The sequence below is a fragment of the Netta rufina genome, assembly GCF_964035555.1.
Source record: "Netta rufina genome assembly, chromosome: 4".
Classification (NCBI taxonomy): Eukaryota; Metazoa; Chordata; class Aves; order Anseriformes; family Anatidae; genus Netta; species Netta rufina.
Genome location: NC_140127.1, coordinates 21,032,749 through 21,047,918, shown reverse-complemented (window position 1 = coordinate 21,047,918; position 15,170 = coordinate 21,032,749).

Sequence of the window (15,170 nt, the reverse complement as noted above, 5' to 3'; positions counted from 1 at the left end):
TTGAGAAGAGGTGATAGGTAAATGCTCCTGAACTAAAGCCAGTCATGCAAACCCTGATTAATGAGATGGCTCTAAGCTCATTCCATTAAGATAGTGTTTGTGCTTTCAGCAAAGTGCCCAGGTTTCCACTGAAGGCTTAGCTTAAGTGCATCGACTGAAAGCTAAGGTAAGGTATCTTACTAAGGTATCCTAGTTGAAGTCATCTAACTCCAGGCTCTACAACAGGGCTAACCTTCTGCTGGGTCAGGGTTTTTATGCTCAATGGCAAGGAACTGAAGCAATGACTGTGGTATTGCACTTTTTGCCATGCTTTTGAACAACATAGGAAGATATAATATTTATTATATCTTTATTATATTAGATTGATATTATATAACAGGGTATTATGAGTTTCAGTTGAACATGTACTAATATAAGTAACTTCACTAAAATACAGACTGTATAACTTTGGCATAGTTTCTTTCAGTCTATCATTTCAAGCAGATTTCTGTTTAAAACAAAATCCATTAGAGATCACTGATCTCTGATTCACTAGCAGAAGCACAAAATCTATTCAATTATTATTTGTGTTTTGTGAAATTACTTTATCAGCATTAGCCAGCTTCCTCATTTTTCCTGTCTCAGCAAGTCATTCATTACAGGAGCTTGAACTAATGATTATGTGTGCCATACATATAATAACAAAACAGGAACATATTCAGGAATTTACCTGACTTCCATCATGACTCCAAAAACAATTCCAATGGGATCATCTGTAATTGCCACAAAGTACACAGTTGGTTAATTTTTCAACCATTTTTTAACCTGAAATTTAGAAAAACAGTCATTTCAAGTATATGTATGTCAGGTAAGCCTTATCCTTAATTTGATATTAGTCTAAGGAATAGCACTTTAAGGATTATTTAGTATAGTACAATAATCAATTATAATTAAAAAACAGATTTTTAGGAGGACAGGATAAACATGGCATAATTTTGTGTCATTGCAAAATAAGACAAAATCTTGTACGAATAAATAAGGAAGTTGTTTTAAGACATTCTGAAATTCTAAGTTTTGGAAACCACACTTAATGGTAGATAGAGTTCAAATAAGCAACAAGAGAAGAGTTGTAGAAGACAACGACTTCTAATGAAACATAGAACAAAGCCTAGAAGCAAGAAGACTGACATGAATGAGAGCCCTCAGTTAAGTGAAAGTTTACTTGTGAGAGGAAAGGAATAACCTAAGTGAGAAGTACAACAATTCATGTCCTTCAGATTGAGCACTGAAGGTTTAAACAAGGCTTTAGGAAAAAAAATAATTTAAAAAAAAAAAAAAAGAACTGACCAATCATAATGACAGGGAAGCACTGGAATATATTACTTCAGAAACTAAAGATCTCCAGTGACAAAGGTGCTACAGGACAGGCTAAACAAACATGTCAGTGGTGGTTTAATTATACACAATCCTGCCTATGGGCATGGGAAATGGATTGGATCAGCAGTTCTTCAGCTGTGGGAAGGCACTGACACACTGCTGGAGACCTAGACAAGGCTCCAGAAGAACATAATCTTATCTTTCTCCTTCTTCCTACCTTTTCCCCTAAAACTTCTCTCTGAAAGCTATTTGAAGAATGTATTGCTCTCTGCCTGTGGTACAGGAGGGGAGCAGAGCCAGCACATACCTCCTACATAAGGGCACATTTTGAGCATCACCAGCAGCCAGCTGGGTGGACGCTTGTTGCACGTTCCTCACATTCCCCAGCTGAAAGTGGGAACTTAGAGTGGGAAAAGCTGAATGGTGTTGGAGGTTATGTTACCATAGTGGTACAAAGTCCACATGGAACACTGTCCTTTATCTTCCCAGGGAAATAATATTATAACAATGCATTTGAGATCTGCTGAAATGAACGACCTCCTAAAGGTATTTCCAGTTCTGAATTCTTGTTGCATATGTAGTTAGCTAATCACAAAGTAGTAATATTCTTCATGCCCACAGAAAATGTGATAGATGTTCAGATATTTTAAGCAGCAAACCTGGATACTATGCTTTGGTTTCTACTCATTCAAAAAACACAGGAAGAATGTTTCGCAGTATTTTCTTTGATAAGTGCTAATTTTTGGTGGAAGGGAAAATGAGTGGCAAAATGACTTCATGAATTTTTAGCAGCAAGAGAACATGTTCACTAAGTACTTCTCACTTTGCTGATCAATTCTGAGCACTTTCATGCAAATATCTGCACTCTAAACTCTCAGTTATTTTTATAAATATCACATCTAGCAGCCGCTTTTCAATGTGAACAGTGCATTTAAGCTTACAAAACACAATACCCACCATTCCAGTTTCTAAGTTGAACAGTGTGATACAGTCAATTTTCTCTTCTTCGCTGTAGTTGAGAAGCACCAGACAGTGGCCAATGTATGTCAAGACAGCAGTGTATTGAAAGAGGATGGATGTGCTAGTTTCAAGAATACGGGCTTGCAAACTGAACACAGTGAGACAGTGTACGTGGTATGAGATCTCTGATAAGTCAGTCACAAGTTCAAGACCTTTTCTGCAGATTTGTATCAATAGAATTTCCACTTAGAAAATTAAGCAATCAAGGTGTGGACTTAATTATGACCATGACTGTCAAACACTTGCCTAATCAAGAACTTTCTGATACCAGATCATAATGGAAACTATGGATTTAGAGCAAGATAGAAAGGAGTGACATTTTTAAAAAAAAAAAAAAAAAAAAGAACATCATGTAGGACAAAACAGTTTCTCAGCATTCTAACAGGTGTTGCATAATATACCTGTCAGTAAGCCGAACAGTATCTTGGGATTTGAGAGAAACTGTGATGCTGTGAATTTTGCGTCTTGTTTTAAAAAAAGATCTGCATCATACCAGATGCTGAAATAATTTGTTTCACTATGTGATATAATTTCTTATCACATTGTATAACAACAGGGCATTTGGTTATTTGTATTATAGCACATAGAATGCAACACGTTTCAAAAATGTTATTATAAATACATGGAAATAGAAGACAGAGTAATCCCACTTACCTCATCTCATACAAATTAATCATACTTGCAAGAAAAGGCATATTAAGATGTTGTTTCTCACCTTTTCATCTCCATTAAGCAGTACTGACCAATGGCATTATGTTTTCCAATAGAAGTTGCAGTCTTTCCATTTCTTGTTTTACCTCCTTCTCCAGTCTCCAAGGTTCTGGAAAAAAATAAATAAATATTGCCATTTGTCACTTGATACAACCTTTTGACCATATTCATTGAAACAAAATTCCTTGGAAGGAAGATATGCAAACCATTTACTAGTTGGTCACTACAAGTATAAGGTTTCTGGAAAACCTGCTTATTTTTCATCTTTTGTAAGCAAGTGATGATAGCTTGCATCTTAAATTACAATGAACAGCAATGGTGGATTCAAGATAAATTTCTTGCATTTACTCAGAAGTCAAACAGACTGTTTACAGCTCTAGACTTTATGAGGTCCATGAAAAGTAGTGAGATAAACTGTCAGTGTGCTTACCTTCAGTTCACCCAGGACTGTCTTGCCAGTAGAGAAAAAATACGGGCTACAGATGAAAAAAATGTTTGGAGACCACTGGTCTAGAGTGATGTCTAGAGAGACAATGATGCTACTTAGTATCACAGTGAGCATAGTCACAGTTCCTATTTCCCACTTAGGCAGCTACGGTCACTAATTCTCGTAGATGAAGAAATACAGTGGCCTTTGACAGAAGATGGCCTGCCAGAATAGACTCTACAGGAGCTTTGTCTTTGTATTCTGGCCTCAGTTGACCCTTTGCAAACCCAGTCTCCAAATTCCCAATGACAAGAAGGTCTCTGGCAAAACAATAGGATTCTTTGATATCACATGTTCTGGGAACAGCACCAAGAGATCTTATCCAAACATTTCTCACAGACCTCACAAACACTAGGGAAAACCAATTCACTCCAGTTGGCACAGGGAAGAATGAGTCGCATCTTCCTGCTCCAGTGAAGTCTTTATTGCTGTTAGAGGGTTTTATCCCCAGAAAGTGACATTTTCAAAGGAGAAGGAAGGCAGCCTTAGCTCACAGTTTGGGTCCCATGGTAGCTTTGAAACTAACAAACAGAGTTGACCTTAACTAGACTTGAAGTTTCTACTCAGATGCACAATATACTGTAAAGAATTGCTTATTTTCCATTTTTAATTTTGCTTAGAGACACTTCCATGAGTATCTAATAGATTTTAATAGAATGTCTTTGATGTTAATGATTATCATGACTCCAAAAAAAATAAAATTGACAGTTGACCAAACAAGCATTCTATTATTTAGAATATTCTATTATTCTATTAAAATTAGTTAGCAGTTAGTTGCACAGGGAATTAACATACGATTTTTCTATACTTATATTCATGGATGAGGCAACATCAGAAACAAAGTGCTACCTAGTCTCAGAAAGGCCAAGCAGCAGTTCTCCCTCAAGAATTGTCTACTCCTTTCTTTGGCAAATAACAATGTAATGACCCACCTGCTTCTTCACATACTTCTTTTTCAAAAGCTGATAAATTAACAGAATCCAGCAAAAATATAAAAGAAACCATGCTGCCTGTTTTGTATAATGAATTATCTAATTAAATGTCCTGTTTAGTTAGGTTTTACATAAATGAGAAAAAATCCATAAGCGTGCACACACTCCTCCCACAGTTTACTGAATAAACTTGCGTTTTGTACATGTAAAATGGGCCTTGGAGAACCTCTGAGGCCAATTCTTCATCTGTAAAGGCAAAGAGTTTGTATTCCTCATCAGAACTATTTCAGTGCTTTCTACAAGTCCCTTATTCATTCTAACACTACTGCATTGTGATTTTACTATGTTCCACACTGTAATATCTATGACACTGCTATTCATGAATATAACATTACCTTCAAGACAAAAAAACAACCCACACACCAATCTGTGACTGGTAGTTATTCGTCTTACAGGGTTGTCTCTATTACGTTTTCAAGTTTAAAGTGGCTTGATTCGTGTATCTTCTGAACACTCTATCACACTGATCTTTAATTCCATAGCACAGGTAAATATATGTGTGGTTTTTTTGGTTGTTTTTTTTTTTTTTTTTTTCAAAACTTGACTGAGAGATTCTAAAAAGTCTCCACAGGAAGACATTGTGAGGATGACTCTTTTGGCCAAAACTTGTTTTTAGTTGGATGATTCCAGCCATGCTTAGCATTGTGTACATTTATGCTAGTGGTGAATGCACCATTGCAAAGGGTTAGCCCTTTGCAGCAATGTGTAAGCTACTTCAGAAATGAGCAAGACAACGCAGGCACAAATTACGGAATTAGGACATTTTGTCGGTTCTTTACAGCAGAACCACCTTTTGAAGGCTTCAGTCATTTTCAAACACAGCATTGTGCCTATTGTGACACCTTGTCTACTACCCCTAATCTGAAAGAATGTTTAGACAATAGGGAGCTGCCTATTTTGAACTTGCCTGGGACAATTGTGCATTGCCACAATTACTTCACCTCCATCTGTGTTTTTTTCATTGCAATCTTGTTAGAGATGTTCATGTGAAACAGTAGGAAATGACATAATGTATCACAGTAAAGTAAAAGAGATTATTGAAATACATTAGTACAGACTGTGCAGTAACTGAAGAATATGGAATGACAATATTGGTCATTTGAGATTTCCATCTACATGATTCTATCAGAAGTGAATCGATCCATAGAAACAATTCTCCTTTATTGAACGAATGGTAACAAATTAAACCACTCACCTCCAAGAAGAACTGAAGGTAACTTGGTCATATGCCCACGGTCTTCAGGTTCCTGAATATTATCTCAGTGGTATTAGTATTTGGAATATGGTTGAATACTATGTGATGAGAGCCCAGATGATTAATGAAGCAGGTGCAAATAAGGTCATTGCTGAAATTTTCTGCCTTCAAATGGAACTTGGCTGGGTAAAAAAAGGGATAAAAACACAGATTTTTTACAAGTAATTAGGTACCTCACATTGCTGGAAGGCAGCCAGTACTATTTTCAAAAACTCCTTAAGAATTTAGAAAAGGTGCTCTTGAAGTTGCTCATAGGCCACCAAATTGGGCACAGGTTCATTTTCTAGAGAAGAATATAGTTTCTAAACCTGCATTACCTGAAAATCACAAAGAAGTAGTCATTAGCTCCCTCCTGTTCCCAGAACAGCAGTCACAGAGTCTTGGCATACCAAGCTTACACCAAGCACATTGCTTTTGCTAGCACTGAACATCATGGCTTCTTCTCCATTCCAACGTAAAAGAAGAGTCTGTTAAAACAGAAAAGTTGTCTGTAGCCTTGTTTTGTCACATCACCAAATAAAACCTGAAGACTAAGCACATATACAAGGCAGACCAAATTCCAGACGTATATGTGCAACACAGTGCAAGAGGTATGTGGCAATATCAGGTCTCTACTGTCAGAATCAACTAGACGAGTACATTACAGAATAAAACCCAGAAGCTCTGATGCAGCCTGATTGGACTTCTCATGCCAGTTATGACATGACAAGGAGGGGAAGGGCAACGTTACTACTCTTGCAGTGACTGTTCATGAATAAAAAATCTGGTTTTTATTCAATTGGATTGCCATATGTACTAATTAACCACACATTGTGATGCTAAAAAAGAACACCATGAACAGTAGCTGGGATTACTGTGGTTTGAGTTTCATTCTTTTGAAATATTTTGCCCCGTCTCTGCCTGAACTGAATCTCCATGCAGCATGCATGGAGATTTGCTGTTCTCCCAAAGTTATTACCACCTGGCAAATCTATCTTTTAAACCCTTCAGATGTACCAGTGACAAAATACAGGATTTAATACATGAACATGCATTTTGGAATATTCTCTTAATGATCTCTTGAAAATATGGCCATCTTGTGTTTCTTCCATCCTCTCACACTTTGTCTTACCTCTCTATGGAAACTATTTTTATCTTTAATATAGAAAACTTCCAATGCAAATGAAAATCAAATTATGAGTGGCAGACACTGGACTTCCTCATTCTAATCCTGTCAAACCCACTGCAGAAGGAATTATGATGGTCCTTTTCTACTGTTGTATGTTGAGAAGTGGACTAGTCATAGTTGGAAAAACCTGTAATTTGTCAGTGTCTACAATGTTTACACAGAGCAATGATGAATAACGGTAGGACACCAACTGAGAGAACGATTCCTGCCATGCATTAGCACAAATTCGTTTCTCAGAAACTTCAGTTTGACAATCTCAACAAACACTGCACGCTGGATTGGCACATCAAACCAGGTAAGCATGCCCTTCATCTTACTTTCAGAAGAAGTACCTGTATTAGCACTTTATTAGTGGAAGACATAGTAGACTGTTGAGTGGATGATATAAGGAGATGAGGGAATTCATAGCTACAAAATGTTCTCTTAATACTATTTCCTTTTAACATTTGGATTATATAATGACAAAACAGTAAATATAGACCAATGGAGGAAGCATAACGAAATTATGAACAGATCTAACAAAAAAATAACAAAAATATGATGACTGAAGTCTCATATTTAGTTGAATTCTGAAAAGGGATTTTTTTTGTCCTAAGTTTTCAGTGGGGGAAAATATTTTCAACTAACCTATGTGCATACAGAATATAATCTTTCACTGAATTCCTCGATATAAGTATGAAGCAATCTCTGTGTATAGGAGAATCTAATGAATAAACGTGTCATGCAGTAACTGGCATGAGACAGTCTGATCAAAAACCTGAAATAACAACCAAAAAAAAGCACAGGTTCAAACACAGAACTGAGCATATTTCCTGTGCATGCAGCTGCCATATATTCCCTTCTCTTCCCTGACCTCAGAATAAAATATGAGACAATAAAACTCTGAGGGGAAAGGAAGTGAAATGTGAAAACAGAGAATATGAAAGTATCACCCCCACAAAAAGCAAGAGAGAATAATAAAACAAATGAGAGAACTGAAATGTCAGCGTGAATGAAATGCAGAAACAAAGGAGAAAAAAAATAAAAAGCTGTCAAAAATAATAAGGAGAGTAAAAAAGCAATATAAGAAAAATAAAATAAATGAAGGGTCACTTCATAGCTAGGTAACTGCATCTGAAAGGCGTTAAAATACAGGCTCTCTCCTCTTCCAAAAATAGTTGTACGATTTTCTCTCTTTTTATTTTCTTTAATTAAGAAACTCCTAAAATGTACATTCAAAGTGTCATATGACTCTATTATTGATTCTATAGCCATTGCTGAGGAGGAACCATTGTAAACTATATAATTGAAGGCTTGCTTTGCTTTTCAAATTTAGGAGTCTCCTGCTAATCTTTCTGAAATCTTTACTTTTGTCTTTCTATTTACTACATTTGACAGATTAATTCCCATTGAAATGTTGGAAAATGCCTATAAAAAATCCCAAGAAGTTATGTCATTATTTAACTAAATTGATGGCAAAATAAACACACAAATCATTCTTTCTGTAATGCTGAAATATGGATAATGAGCCCTTTGTAAGTTAGATAGAATCCAGACAGAATAAAACATTTTAAAAATCTATTAAAACTTCATGTTTAAGTATATGTGGCAATTTCTAACTGAGAAAGCCATAAAGCAAACTCTATTAGACAGCAATTTGATATCAACTTTCTTGTATCTTCCTCTGAGGGGCTTGAAAAGCTGTCAAGGAGCAGAAACATGAGTTGAAATTGAGGTTATTTATTTTGATTGTTACTGCTTTTGTATGACAAGACTTTGAGTTTGAAAAATAATCTCACATGAGGTCTAGCAGGCTGTCTACCCACAATCAGTGGTGTAGAAAGCAGATGGAACTATTATCTGTTCATCATTCTAAACTTGTCTGGATCTACCTGAATAGATCTCCTGAACAGATCTCCATTGATTCCAGGGAATCTGAGCAGGTGTCACTGATCCACAACATTCTAATTGCGATACCAGGGCCCAAGTTATAAAGAATGGAAGATACTTGCCTAAACTGCTGTGAGGTTGGACCTTCCTTGACAATGACCTTATTCGGTAAAATACTGCTCAAGGCAGAGTTCCACTGAAGCCAATGGATATAATGCTCTAAGTAATGAGGTGAACAGAAGACTTTAATTTCAAACATCAGAATGGTTAAAATACAGCACTACTTTTTTTTTTTCTTTTTGTGGTAAGGGAATCGTAACGACAATATGCCACAGCATTTTCTAAGTAAGTGTCAGCATATCATGCCTTTTCTAAATGATTTTTTTCTTAATTCTAGCCTTAGCCCACCATCTTTAGTGAATAAAAATTCAAATGAGTCATCCTATCAGATGGCAATTAGTAGTGTATACACTATAATGACATGCAGATTTTATTGTCACCATTCTACAGGATTTACTGTTTGGTCCTGTAGATGTAGAAACAATAACGTTTATATTGTCAGTTCATGAGAGATCCAAGAAAAATTAACTCTATACTCTTCTGAATGCTCATCTAAGCCATCCAGACTTATCAGCAGCATTGTATTCTTTACAAACAATTCCAACAACTAGGAAATCTCTTGAAATCATGCTCTAAAATCTTTAGGTAAAGAAAACAGAAGACACTTCAGGTATTGTAGGTATCTAACACCTTGTTTTTAGTACTCTATTTAGTTGTAGCTTATCCCATTGTACTTACTTTTCATTTTACATTATGACAATGAGTTAAAACAGTTTTAGGGAAATTAATCAGGAATTGTAAGAACTACATGATGTTCTTACAAAGGATTAACTTGCATGTACCAACAGAGTTACAAACCACTGCGAATCTTGTGACAGCTACCAGAGTCCAGAGTTCAACCACACACTGCTATGAAATCTTTCTGCAAAATCATATGCACTGAAAGTAGAGTTCAGAGAATTGTCGAGCATCTGGAATGATTCAGGGAAGGCAAACGGGAAGATTTTTGCTGCTTCTTACAAATGTTTTGCTGGCATTATTTTCCATGATGGAAGGCACTGAAATAAGGTAACCTTAGTTACCTTATTTTTTTTGAGCTTGGTTTATCTTTGTTGATTTGAAGAACACTCACAGGCCTCATTTTTATAAATAAAAAGAAAGCATACCATGAATTAAATCCAGCTCCTTTCTGCAAATGTGTGTAAAGCAGACTGGCTGCTGGTTTCTTTCTCTTGCTAGAGATCACTAGCGGCAGCTGGACCTCATGCTTAAGGGAACCTCTCAGAAGGAGTCAAGTATAGCCCTGCTTTTCTATTGTCCCAATATTGAGGGAGCATGGTTGCATCAAAGAGCAACCTGAGTTCTGATTTTCCACATAGTTCTCACCTGCTCCCAAGCTAACCTGAGGACAGAGACCTGAATCCAAACTCCTGTGAAGTGGAAGAGAAGACCTGCAGTAGGGAATTGGAAGGCAGATCAAAATCTGACAGCTCTTGGCTTCGGCTCCCTCTGGTGGGTAATGCTTACTGCAGAGAACAGCAGAGTAGTACTGGTCCAGGTAACAGCCCTGAAACAGAACAAAGTAAGTCAGGTTGCCAAAGTCTTCTTCAAATACACAGAAATACACTGACAGAGCAATGATTAGAACTGAGATCAGAGCTCTGAGCTACGACTCAACACATTTGCATTGAAAAGAGGAGATGCAAGATTCATGTTAGAACTGAACTCTCATCAAATTCAGAGGAGAAAAACAAAGAGATTGAGGGTTTGTCCCAGGTGGAAACTTATTTTCAGCATCTAACGTCCATTAGAATAAAATAAGGAACTTGTTAAGCACTTATTTTCTGACAAGAACATTTTCGTGGATTTCCATTCTTGACTGACATTTTGGAGGCTAAAGTTTGATGTCTTTTCTCAAAAGCATGTTATTCTCAGGATTCAGAAAATATTCACTGTTTCATGAATTTCATACCAAAATGATTATTAATTTGTTACAAAAGTTTTAGCTTCAGTGGAAAAGGAAAATATCTTTTCAAGTCTCTGATATCTTACCTACAAAACACACACATCTACACATTTACAAGGTGAATCAACTGAAAATTAAAGCAAATTTTATTATTTATATTATTGGATGCAATTCTAAGACATTCTACAAGAATGATGCAAACACTGTATCGCATTGTCTTAAACACTTGGGTTATGATAATGGTAATTTTTAATAGCTATAAAAATTAAAATAAACATGAGTAACCCCTGTGCTACAAAACAGTACTGAAATTTTGGTTACCTCATAAAAATGCATGGAGATTTTGCAGATATCAGCAATCTGTTAGCAGAGGTTTAACATAATTAATTGCACATTTCTGTTCTCACCACTGGCATCAATAAATCAAATAATTTTTGCATCCTTATGTTAAAACACACACACACACACATGTATATATATATATTTTTTTTTTCCTTTCAGAAGCTTACTTGTTGATCTGAAACAAGTTCAGATGTTTTGTTATTAACAGATTTTTGTTGGGAGAAAAACAATGTTCCCATCAGAAAACAGTAACCAAGCATGAGAGCATTTGGAGTAAGAATAGTCACATGAACTCATGACTGTCAATGTACACTGATGGTCTTCAACTGACCGAGTCTATTTTCTTCAGGCATAGTACCAACTGAATCAACTGAAAAGTCTGTTCATTAAATTATATATGGAGTTACATCATACATAAAAAAAAAAAAAAAACACTAAGCTGTAGGCATACCTTTTACATCACAACTTTCATTCTGGATTAAAAAAAAACAACAAAGAAACAAACAAACAACAACAACAACAACAAAAAACCTTGCAGATTCTATAAAAGACAATCCTTTCTATTATTTTCTCCTTTTAAGAAATCATTCAACTGCCAGATCCAAATAATGAACTTGTTCTCAGAAGCTCTTCACTAGATACATAGTTTTAATTGGAATTCAAAGCAATTAATAAAATACCCTCGAAACCTCCCCTAGAGTTAATTTAATTACTTCCCTCTCCCCTTATGGTGCTTCACGTTTGCCTTACATTAACTAGCACAAGGTTCTTAGGGCGTGAGTTATGTACAGTACAGATGGGCTTGTTTGTAGGCATGTGGGACTGCATCTTGCATGTGGTCTCTGCAGGCTAATTAATTGGTGAATTTATGAATCCCCTGCTTCTGGGTGGCCTAGAGACTGAATGGAATTGTTATAACGCTCATAGTACTGTAATAAGACACGCAAAACTCATGCTCCTGGCATTTATCTACAGAGGTGAGGAGGAAAACTGCTTTTCCTTCTCATACATAACTGACTCCACCAATGCATGTGTGCGTATAGACAATATCTGTCTATAGGGACAAATATTAGATATTAGCAAATCATTCTCCCATGTCAGACTGGCTATTATTTTGGAAGATTTTCCTTTACTCCTGAAGCACTGAAAACAGTGTCCCTTCTTACCATCACAGGTAACCTCAGGTTGGGAAGGACCTCAGCAAGTCTCCAGTCCAATCTCCTGCTGCAAGGAGGGCCAGCTGGGAGATCAGGCCAGGATTTTCTCTGCATCTCTTGGCCATAAGGTTCAACAGGTGACACCAGGTATCTCCTGCTGCCAGCACACAGCTCAGTCCCTCAAGGATGCTAATGCTCTTATCTTCCTAAATTTAACATGGGGTCTCCTTGTGAATGCAGTGTCCCATAATAAATGGGGGGTCATACAATATGATGTATCTAGTGGTCCTTGCTAACTTCACTGTCCATGCCAAACCCCCCAGCACTGTAATTTAATGTTAGGAGTGCTGTTGTGGTTTAGCCCAGCAGGCAGCTCAGCACCACACAGCCATTCGCTCACTCGTCCCCAGTGGGATGGGGAATACAATCAAAAAAAGGTAAAAGTGTGGGAACTCAAAGGTTAATATATAGAAAGTTTACTAAGGAGGGGAAGAAAACCACAATAATAATAATAAAATAATAATAATAATTAAAAAGAAAAGTGATGCACGGTGCAATTGCTCACCACCAGCTGACTGATGCCCAGTCCATCAGCAGTTGCCCACCTCCCACCCCCCCAGCCAAGTCCCCCCATTTTATTGTTCGGGGGGGCACCACAGGACAGCATGGACATCCCTCTGGGCCAGCTGCCCTGGCTGTGTTCCCTCCCAGCTCCCTGAGCACCCACAGCCTCCTCGCTGGCAGGGAAGCACAAGAAGCTGAAAAGTCCTGGACTCGCACTGCACTGCAACAACTAAAACATCCGCGTGTTATCAACATGATTATTGTCCTAAATCCAAAACATGGCACCATACCAGCCGCTATTAAGAAAATTATCTCTACCCCAGCCAAAACCAGGACAAGTGCATAATTGACTGGGTAAACAATAATTAAAAAAAAAAAAAAATCTGTTCCAACAATGTAATTTTTTCTCTTTTAAATATTTCTGTTTCAATTTATCAAAATTAACTTACCTACAAAACCAATCATAAGCTAGAGAGGGGCTGCCTTTGCCACTTTTCCCAAGTAATTTGTAAATTCTATACTACCTCTTCTTACTCAACAATCAAACTTTTATCTGATTTTTTAGGTCATCCAATTTTTTTTTTTTCTTCCAATGAAACATTTGATCCTGTATGAGAAAGGAAAAAGGGCAAACACACAAAAGAGAGAAAACTGATGTGTCACAAGTCTTTGGGGAAGTCCTCTGCTACTTTGAGAAACAAGGCTGTCATATTGTATAAAGAAATCCAAATTCGTTTATTTTCACATTGTGAAAAATGCAATTCCTCTGTCAAAAAAAAAAACAAAGATTAATCTGCCATCACACAGAGATAAACTTGCTCTAAATATCTGACACAACAGAGCCAAAATAATATAGGGAGTAATTAGAGAAAGAGCTCCACATGCACTGAAATAAGGCTTCTTCATAATTTCCCTTTATATCCTTTCTTTGTTGTAACTTCACTTCAAATGTATCAGGGGGTTTAATCCCTCACAAAAACTATGCCAAGTGGGATGGCCATTTTTCTAGGCTAGCTTGTTAATTGTACGTTCATATAACTACCTTTCCACCCAACTGATTTTGACTAATTGTTGATGAATCAAACTAATCCAAACCCTTACTCCAGTGATAATACAGTGATAATACAGAGCAGCTGTGAAATGGCATCTCTTTACATTTAAAGTTTTGAGGCTTTCATGCTGAATAAATGCAGTACATTACTTTTGCAATTTTCATCCATTTCCCACTCGTGGGATCTGAGACACCACCTGGTTCCTCCAGGTCAGCCACATGGAAGAACACTGGAAAAGATGCTTACAAATGGAAAAAATACGGTGGTTTCACTTGCTTTCCACAAAAAGTCCTTGCTCACTTGACAGAAAAATAGTGCTTTCTGACAATTGCTGCACTCTTGACCTGAGACTGCTTTCAGCACTGATGGCTGTGCATATCATGTGCAAAATACGGCAGATTGGAAATACGTGCTTGTGGGGGCTTCTCAGGGGCACAGCACACAATACACTGTAGCCAGAATTCCTACATGAAGAACATCTCTCAGATATGATAGCTGCAAAAGCTGAAATAATATGAATATTGATTTCCCTTGGTCCCTGAAGTCTGGTTTGGAGCCCGGACTAGCAGATAAAAAAACATGAAGCTCTACAGGCAACAATGCCTGTCCCTTCCTTGGCTTGGGAACAGCACTAGCATAGTGATCAGCATCCCTGCCTGATAAGAAGAGTGTGACTCGTTTGCTCACAATATATTTGACAGTATCAGTTTAATAGGACAGCAGGTTTGCAGGTTTTTGTGCCTGGAATGACAACCGGGTTTTAGCTGGGTGCACAAAAATGGAAACAAAATTAGTAAAGCTAAGGACAGTAAAGGTAAAGAAATACCCATGGTGAAATGAGGCCATATTAAAGCCTCATTCAGGCTCAGACATCGCTTATGGCCCCAGAGCTTGCCTGAACTGATCACTTCCAATTAAGCAGCACACTGGCATGATCCAGAAAAACAGTTATGATGACAGTAGGGGCTGAGCAGGGAAGGGAATTTGCACTTGATCTAAAACATTATAGGAAACCATTACTCAAAAGGAAAAGAACACGTCAGTTTTACAGACAGGTGAGACATTCCAAGTTCTCTCTACCATGCCATGTTCTACATAAGTTCATGCTGACAAACATAAAACAAACAGCAGCTTGCTGCTGAACTCACAGAGCTCGACCCTGCCAAATGTG